Source organism: Tympanuchus pallidicinctus, unplaced genomic scaffold, assembly GCF_026119805.1.
Source record: "Tympanuchus pallidicinctus isolate F22 unplaced genomic scaffold, pur_lepc_1.0 scaffold12, whole genome shotgun sequence".
Taxonomy (NCBI): Eukaryota; Metazoa; Chordata; class Aves; order Galliformes; family Phasianidae; genus Tympanuchus; species Tympanuchus pallidicinctus.
Genome location: NW_026294637.1, coordinates 5,883,350 through 5,893,286, shown reverse-complemented (window position 1 = coordinate 5,893,286; position 9,937 = coordinate 5,883,350).

Sequence of the window (9,937 nt, the reverse complement as noted above, 5' to 3'; positions counted from 1 at the left end):
ATGTTCCCCTGCTACCTTATTTATTTTGCACTCATTAAAGCCAAATTTAGAAAACCGTGAAGGCAACTCTGTTGTCCTCTGGGAAAGGTAGTGGGGGAGTCCTTGCTGCAACAAGCTGTGAGGAGGCAGAAATAGCATCTGGACAATCTCTCCTTTGAGACAGATGTGTTGCAGAGACAGAGATGGAAACTTGCTCTCAGTTTCTTTCTGCACTGGATGCTGCCTGGACTCACGCATCTTAAGAAATGTGTGCAAATCACGATGGATGCATGCAAAGAAGGGCTTGTCCAACCCAGGTCCCAGTCATGCAATACTGCAAGGGTTGATGTGGCACTGACTGGGTCTGTGGAGTGAGTAGCTGGCGGCTGACAGATGAGTTCAGATTGGATATTAGGAAAAATTTCTTCTCAGAAAGGGTGCTGATGCAATGGCACAGCTGCCCAGGGAGGTGGTGAAGTCACCATCCCTGGAGATGTTCAAGAACTGCGGAGATGTGGCACTGAGATGTCCCTTTGCCCTATGGTTCAGTGGGCATGCTGGCGATGCTCACGTGGTGATGCTCTTGTGCCACACAGCATTGCAAGGAATGACTTTCCAGAGCAAAAATGACACGTGTGACCGTCATGGGAAGAGGTAGCGAGGAGGTCTGTCAGCACTTGATTAATGGAGTATTTCCCAGCAGGCAGCTTTGAGCACAGCTTTCTGCCAGGGATGTTGGCAGTGCCAAGAATGAGACATGGGATCAGCACCTCTTTCAGCTGAGAAATACAAATCCAGCGAACAAACACAGCCGGCTCCTCTGATAACTTCCAAGGGAATTTGCACTTATCAGCACCACTTGCTAGGCAGAAAAAATACTGCTGGCTGACCATTGTCTTACACCTACGTTTTAATAATACTTTCCAGTGCATTCCATGGCAAGGAGACTGGTGTGGACTCTTTTGCTGAGCTTGCTCCTGAAATTTCCCTGGCTCAGGAGCTGGGTGGTCACAAGACAGGCATCTCTGGCTGGGGGCTTGAAGCAGCACCACCAGACCATCTGGTTTTGATCTGCAAGTTGCCTGGAGCCTTTAGGCAGCCCCGAGGTTTCTCTCCATGCGCCCAATTTTGTCCTGGTTCATTTGCACTCAGCTGGCACCAGACTGAGATGGGTTGTGAGCGCCAATGTAATTCCTTTGGAAAGCAAAAGCTGCTTTGGCTTTCAGGCAGACAGCGATTTTATTTCTAGAAAATAGAGCTATAAACCCAGCTTGTGCCAAACAAACACTATGCAATGTCTGCATTAAGCTGGGGAGTGGGAGTTATTTCGGAAAGAGAGTGATACTTGTCATTCACCTGTCTGAGCAATGGGAAACACTTTTCTTTACACTCTTGTGCTTAATTTTCATCCTAGCCTCACTTCTTGCTCAGGTGAATTCCAGTCTTGAGCCTGCAGAGCTCAGTAGAAAAAAAATTTCCTTTTCAGAGCAGCACATAGGTCTGCAGCAGCAAAGAGCTATAGGCAAAGTTGCCTAACTGCAGGCAAATAAATGAGCAAGAGTATTTTGTCCCCTCAGCAGGGTGCATATAGCAAGAAGGAGCAAGATAAAAAAATCATGTCTTCAACTATCCATCCACCTGACAGGCACCCAGACAGGCGCATCAGAAACCCACTGGATAAAACAGGCAAGGCATGAGTAGCGGGCTGCTAAATTACATCAAGTGCAGCCACCAATTGCAGGCACAAAGGAAGGAAAGACAGCTTAAAGAAAAAAATGTATAGTGTAAGTATCCATTTCTAGACCAGAATTTGTGATGCTTGCAAACAGATACATCATTTGTGTCCAAAAGAGATGAACTATTTATTTAGTATGGAGATTGCCCCCAGCAACTGAGAATCGAAGGTTATCTAATGTCTTTGCCATAGGCTGCAAGTGTCTGGACAGTTAGCATATGCAGGCGAATTACTCACAGATAAGCATCCAGTAATTTATACAGTGCATTCCAGATAGAAACCTCTTCCATATCAATTTCTGCCTGTTCTATAAACTGCTCCCATTCATCAAGTGGGATAAACGCACAGGCGAGCGATGAGGGTGTGCTGCGATCGGTGTGTGCTTTATCAGTTAATATTCACTGAGGTCCCTTTGACATGATTGGAGTAAATCTTTCTCTCCTTTTCTTTGGTTCTGATCAGTCTATAATCTTCCAGTCTGAAAACCATTTCCACGAATGAAGAGTATTACCGAGACATAGGGTAAAAAATAATACGTAGAGAGAAGGCATTTCATCTCACTTTGGAAGTAATGAGACAGTTTAGTAGGATATGTCATTTAAGGTCGGGTTTTTCTTTTTCATAGATTCGGTATCCCTGAAGAAGTGACTGACAGACAGGTACATGGCTTACATTTATCTTAGGAAAAATACTGAGGTTGACACGAGCAGGGAGACAGCAGAGTCACAGTGATCCTCAGGAAGGCAAAAGGGCAAGGCTCTGTGCGTCGGGTGAATGACACAGACCTGAAGTTAAGCAAACCAAGTTAGAAGTCTCAAAACCATCGTGCCATGGTCTGGGAGGTGCTCTGATACCAACATCCTGTGGGTAAGACCTGGAAGAGCTTCCACGACTGACCCAGGAGGCAGCAGGAGCAATGTATCCCCAGCAGTGTTTGAGGGAATACCTTCCAAGGCTGAGAGTCTGCTGAGAAACACAGATCCTGGTAGCTTTGTTTTGTACAGACCGCCGGTAGCCCCACCCCAAGCTATCCAAAATGGATGCACAGCTGTTCCCTCAAAGCAGACAGATGCTCTGTGCCTTCTGAGGGTGAGGACTTCAGAATGCATTGCAAATGGAAACGGCCCTTTTCTTGTGTAACCAAGGTGTATCGCTGCCATCCCAGGCGTGGGAGATGCTGCCACACGGCTCTTAAAGGAAGAAAAAAAAATAGAGAGAGGCACATAATGAGGGCTGGCATGCATGTACTTAAGGCCATCTGCTAATGTGATCTGTTGCCAGTTTGTAGAACTAGGAACCCATCTCCGCAGGTCATGAATGCCAAGATGAGATGGGCTTTCAATAGGCACTTGTATGTGCTAATGGCTGCTGTTTATCAGAAAAATCTTCCTAGCAATGAAAGCTGTTGAAGGAGGACTGTGATGCTTCTTAGGATCAGCAACCACATCCGCTGCTAGCAGTGGAGGGTTCCTTCCATTCCCTAATGCCTCTGCCCCTGTAGGGCAGCCCAAAGCAGGATCCTTCCCTCCCCTGCTTATCTCTGAGCTCTACCTAACCTCAGAGGATAGATAAATAAGGAGCATTGAGCCACCATTACAGCTACTGGATGCCTTAAAAACCAGTACACTGTTGGTAAAAAGAGCCCTGAGAAAATCAGATTTACTTCCTAATCAGCGCCTGGCAATGTCATCATCATACATTTGCATAAGCAGGATGTTTTATGCATTGTTTTTCTTTGAGCAGGTACCTCTTCATTCGTGTGCACTTGCTGATGTGTTCTCTTAACCTGCCACAGGCTTCCCCAAAGCTAGTAGCTGTGAATGCTTCTCAGATAATAATTAGGAGTATTCACCCTCTCCACATCCTTTTTGCAACAAAGACTTGAAAAATGCAACCTGATTATTATTATTTTTTTCCCTCTCTTTTCTCCTTTGTTCAGGTACCGGCTGCATGGAAGGCAGGTGCCTTTTATCCAAAGACAAGGAGTGTTCTCCATAGGAAATGTTTATGTACATACAGCAACACCAATTTCAGAAAATAGATTACCTCTGAGGAAACCATCTGTTTCAGCATCTCCTGAACTTTCAGGTTAGTTCTTGTCTTTTATAAGACATCTATTCAAATGCCTGTGATTTCTCCCTCTCACCTGTCTGCTTCTCATAAAAAAATGTTCTGAAGGTTCAGTACGTTGATTCAGATATAATTTTTAAAAAAGAAAAAACCTCAAAAAAATTCCTATTACACTTTAAGATGGGTGAGCACAAATGAATGGAAACTGGACTGGAATGGTGAGCACTGATCTTGTGCCTCATTTAGTCGCTGGTGACCCTGCCCTCATCAGGGGCTTGGAGCTAGAGGTCCCTGCCAATCTAAGCCATTCTATGATTCTATGACAATGTGATTTTTTTACATTATTTGATAACAAACCAACATTTCCAGTCCCAAATCACAAATTATGAGAAGAAATTGGTTTCCATAGTCAAATCTGTAGCTTTCTCATGAGATATTGAAGTTTTGGGTAGACTGGCCACCCCCAGCTGCTTGACTGCAGGCTTCTTCTTGGAAGAAGTCATTCTGAGGAAATGTGTCAGTTCTCCTTACAGCCCACATTGTGTCTCAGAAAGTTCCTTTGCTCCAATTACATTTTCTTCCATTTACTTGCCCTCTTCTACTCGCATCAGAGTCGCTCAGTCTTTACTTAAAATCCAAGTGGACATAAAATGGACCAATGCCAAAAAAGCATTTTTCATATCCCAAGTCTATCTAATAAGTAGCTTTCCCAGCCTTACACATGTTCTGCAGTAAAATACTGAGGCTTTAGAGAGCATGTGCCAAAAATACAGTTGTCACAAAAACACATAGAAATCACTGTTAATTTCAACACCTTTAAACGTGTTTATTTTTGGAGTCATTAGTTGATGTGAGGGACGTGATAATGGGCTACAAATCTTTTCACCCCTGGATAATGGGTTACAACATGGTCTGGAAAATTAGTAACTAAAGTAATTAACATCCACTATCTATTCAGTAGAATGAGTGGAAATAGGATTAGTCTGCCTGTCCGACACCAAACCAACCACTGTCTGCATTACCAAAGCCACCAGCACAATTAGCTCTAATGGACATCTCCTCCTGGAAAGACACATCATGTCATGTAGACAGCAATTTTCCCCGTAGGAAAGTTATTTAATGGATAGATTTTCATCCTGAAATCTAATTGGGTGCCTTTGCGTGAGGAGAATGGCTCAGGGTGATGAACTGGGATGAAGCACTCAATGGGTGTGGTATCGCAATAAGCCCTGCTCTGGGATTGCTTTGTCTCCTCAGCGTTGTATTGCTTGATATCCCCAGCATTGTATTTGATGCATGGGAATATCAAAATAAAGATGTTTTCTAAAACAGAAATAAATAAATAAATAAAGCCATAGCAGCTCCGTTCAGGGCTGGGCTCTCCAGGAAGGTTGCTCTGCCCTGGCGAGCAGCTTGAGAGCCGCATCGGCGTTAATCTTTTGACTTCAGAGTTTTGCCCTTTCCAGGAAAAAAAGAAAGGAGGTTTTATTATCTCGGCGAGATCCTGCTGAGCCCAAAGTAGCATAAAACCTGCTTGCATTGTAAACACAGCCCAGCACAATCTGCGTGCCCCTGGGAGAAGCCGCCAGCCCCGCTCACTGCCGGCCCTTTGTGCTGGGAAGGTTTTAATGCAGCTTTGGGCAGGGTAAGGATTTTTGTCGCTGCTATTAAGCACAGCCAATCAGTGTGCTCCCGAGCGTCCCCGCGGGCTGCAAACATGCCTTGTAACCAATCACATAGCTAAGCTTACACTTTCACTTAGGGGAAGCTTTGTTCTCCATCACTATATTGATGCGGAAGGGAAGGAGGGAGGCTTTCTCTTCCCATTCAGCAGCAGATGACAAGAGAGGTAAAATTGAACATCAGACCCTTGTCCATGGCAATGAGAAGTGATGCTCAGTGGCCCCTCCATGTCCCAGTGGAGAACTGCTGCCATTAAGAGTCTCACAGAGGTTTGTCTCCATTTGAATCAAGAGCTTTGCTGTGCAGGATGGATTTTGTAAGAGCCCTGCTGCTGTTGCTGCAGTGGCTGTGACGAAGCAGGAGTGTTGGTTTTCTCACCATACAGATGCGTACATCCCATGTCTACTTCCCCATTCCCCAAATTGTCCCTTTATTCTTTTCAACATTCTAGCATTTCTTTGGTATAACCTCTGACCTATTCCTCTGACATCTGCTCAGTTCATGCTATGGTGTTTTTCTCTTCATCTACCTGTCCATTCCACTTAGCAGAATAATTCCATGTTACAAGAAAAAATGAGTTCTTAACTTGAATTAATTAATTGAAATTAGCCAATGTTAGTTTTAATTCAAACAGAATTTTCTATTTCCTGGTTTCTTTTCTTCCTTACTGCTCTCTTGTATCTTATTTCTCTGTTTTTAGTAAAGCAGATCCTGGCTTTTTTGCTTCTTGGCGCAGCTTTCCTTCTGTTTAGGGAGGAAATCCCCTTTTCCTGCCTGTTGAGTCCCACTCCTTTCCCGCAGACCTTTTTCCTGGAAACATTCTTCGTTTACTTTGTTCTGCATTTACTTTGCATTTCTCATCCTAATTTCTGTCTTCCTCCCTACAGAGGGATGCTCTCCATCCCTGCAGAGGGATGCTCCTTGGAGGTTTGCACTGTCAGTTTATGCCAGGTTTGGTGTGATCCAGCAGGCTCCATCCAGGGCGTGCTTGAATGTCTCAGCCTGAAAAACTCCGGCTGTGGATTGGCCTCCACCTCGCAGACACAGGCAGACTACTGGGCACTCTATAGTTTATTTTAAATCAAAATATCAGTTACTCGCCCTACACTTGTGTCTAAACACTGATCACATTATAAACAGGTACTTTGAGATTGCCCAGAAACTGTGTTGGAATAGAAATAGGGCACTGCCAAAGACAGACTGTAGCGCAAGGCTGTAGTTACGAGCACAGATATTGAACCATGAATGAGCGAGGAAGGAAGTAGGTGGTGGTATGGAGGTACTACACCTAAATACAAGGTCACTGAGTTTGTCTTTGATATTTTCTTTGCTTTAGGCATCTAAAAAAGAGGTTGGAAAAATCTGGAAGGCTTCAGATGAGGGTTCTAGGAATTACCTAAGATTCTGAAACCTGCTTTATTCCGAGAGGCTTAAGCCCTAATCTATCCAGTTTATCCACATGCATGCAAAAAGCTCTCTCAGTCACAGTCTGCAGCTCCCTACTTGGGTTAGAGATTGCTCACATTTATGGCTCTTTAATCTTCGTGCAGTGGGAACTGATCCTGGATACACCCAGACTAGCAATATGGCATACTTCAGCAACGCAAGAAAATAAGCTTTCAGCAGCTGACCTGCAGATGTGATGAAGTCTCTGTCGCCTGGGATCTTTAAATCAAGACTTAACATCTTCTGGAGGGTATGCTACTGCACAGAGAGGACTTGCAGGCATGCCTGCAGTGTAGATATTGCTGGAAGAGGTTCTGCAATCTCGTTAACAAATGCTGTATAAATAAATTAGCACAGTCATTGCTTTAAGCCTTAAAAATCTATTAATACTCTCAATACCCGGTTTTTGAAATAATCATGCCATCCCCTTACAAACCACATGCCTGAAACTGTGGTCAGACTATGGGTTAATTACGCCTGCGAACAGGTCTGGATTATACAGCTGAGAAATCCGAGGCAACAAAACCTTAATTGGCTTTTCCAAGGGCATCCAGCAAATCACTGGGAACGCCAGGCACTGAGCCCAGGGGAGAGGTGCTTCCTCCACTCCCTGCATCTCCCTCTTCCAACTGCTGATAACAGCAGCAGTATGGGCTGAAATCGACTGCAGGGCATGGACTTGACTCAGCATCATCTGGTTCCGTGCAGAGGGAGGCATTTCCCAGCCATGGTCTCCCCGTTGATGTGTCCAGCTCCTGACACAAGTATGTCATCACCCCATCCCTGAACTCCTGTGCTGATGGACAGCCTTTTATTTGGACTCTCTTAAAAGCCACATCCTGGACCCTTTAATTTTAGCAGTTGAACAGACCTGCCATCCCATCCTGCCTCTTCTGACCATCTGATTCCTTGTGTTAAAGATTGGTCGATTCATTTCCCAGACCCACTCAGTCATCAGAGGTTAAGCAACCCTTGGTTTATCTATTAAAGGCAGGCAATTAGTTCCCTCATGCTGACTGTCAGTGAGAGTTGGGAGGGGACACGATAACCTTGTCCATGAAACTCCTACAAGAGTAGGAGCACGATGGCTTCATACAGACCCACAGCAGTCACCCACCTTGGAGAAAAATGGATTTCTATCCAGCATGTAAATAGCTGAGTGAACATCCCCAAGGGCCTTCCAAACTACTCTGAAAAAAAAGAATCTGGGGGAAAAAGCTGCAAGGTTGGCAAACGTTGCCGCAGCCACGGCTGGTGCCTGGGAAAGGACAGTGCTGGGAGCTCAGCTAATGCAGGTCGCCTCTGCCTCGCAAAGCCAGCAGAGGAGAAAATGTCAGAGAATTGGCCTGTCAAAATGACGAAGCTGAAAAAGCAAGAGTGGTGCAGAAATTCAAGCTGTCGACAAAACGCTTGAAGCAGCCTGCTGGGACCAGAGCCCATGGGTGTGCTGAGATGTGTGGGGAGAAACCGCTGGCCTCATTCCACAGCACTGATCCTGGGCTGGTCACGACCAGCCCTTCCATGCAGCTAGGGGAGGTTATTTTCTTTTGATATTTTTTTTATTTTTTCCATTTGGTTTTGGAGCGTTTCTGTGTGTGTGTTTAGCCTGTCTGTTTTTTCCCAGTCTGGTTGTTAAATTCTGGCTTTAAACTCTAGTTAACTCACACAATTGATTCATCTGCAGACCATTCCTCAGCTCATTGCCATGCACCCACCTGAAGCACCCACTTTTAGTCCCTGGTGGTTTACTCTTCTTTTTTCAAACAGACTTGCCATTAGCACCTGTTCAGTCATCATTTAAGCAACATAGGTAGCTCTACCACATGCATCACCATAATTCACAGCCTCCAGACTGGGATATTTTTCATTCCCCTTCTGTGAGCTCCCCCCTGTTTATCAATATCTTCCTGGGACTGGGTTTTAACCATGTCCTAAGGCCCATTGCAGTAGCCTCTGGGAAGACTTTGAAATTATATTCCCAATGGCTTGAAAAAAACAAAACTTGAGGCTGTGGTGGCCCCTATGTGGATGGAATCCCTCAGGATTGTGAGAAGCTTTGTGACAAAATCCTTGAGGAGCTCCTCTTTGAAAAAGAGCAGCTCAGTGCTGCATCTCTGACCCAGGAGCTCTGGTTCTTTAGGATCACTGAACAAAGCACCTAGGTCCTCAAAAATGTTAGGTGAAAGGAAGCACCTCATTACTTTTGAGGACTTCAGCCCCTCTGCCTCAGCCACCCAGCTCAGATCTGAAATTAGGCATGCGTTAATTTGCAAACAGTTTCCCAAGAGGTTAACATAAGCAATAAGCTCATGTAAGTCTCCAGCTCTTTGCAACAGGGCCAGGTCCTGGTGACATCTTGGGGACATCACAGGCACAGCGGCCACTTACAAAGAACTGGGCTGCTTTCAGCAGTAGCAATGAGATGTTCCAACCTGGACAATGGTCTATGAAGCTGTAAAATGGAGCAAACAACAATCCCTTCCCCACGGGTTTATTCTAAGAATAAAACTGAGCAATGGATGCTAAAGCAATCAGGGCTTCTCCAGACATGTGAGGTAGTTAGATTGACTGTGCCTCCACGAAAGCAGCAGAAATGCTTTGTGCAAGCCTGGTGATAAATTGAATGAGAAGGCTCATGCAGCCCATCTATTAACAGCTGGCCTCTGCAAAGGCTCCGGCAAACAAACACCACAAATGAAGTCGCAAGATGATCTCTTTTCACAGAAAAAGAACTTCTCTCTTTCCCCTTTCTCCCTCTCTTTTATACTGACTACCATCACAAGGCAGACATACTGACAGCTTTCCTAAAGCGGATGCCCTTCAGAAACGCTACAGCTCTCACCTGTTGGTTCAGCTCATTGGAAACGGGATTCAATCTTGGGGGTGAAAAACAATAACAAAAAAAATTAATCCTGAAAGTGCTCAGAATATGCAGCAGGGTGGATGAGGAGCATCAGATGCCAGAACAGACATCTGATGTCGGCTCTCCCTGCCGTCCTCTTTCCAAGCCGACAGATTCCCTCA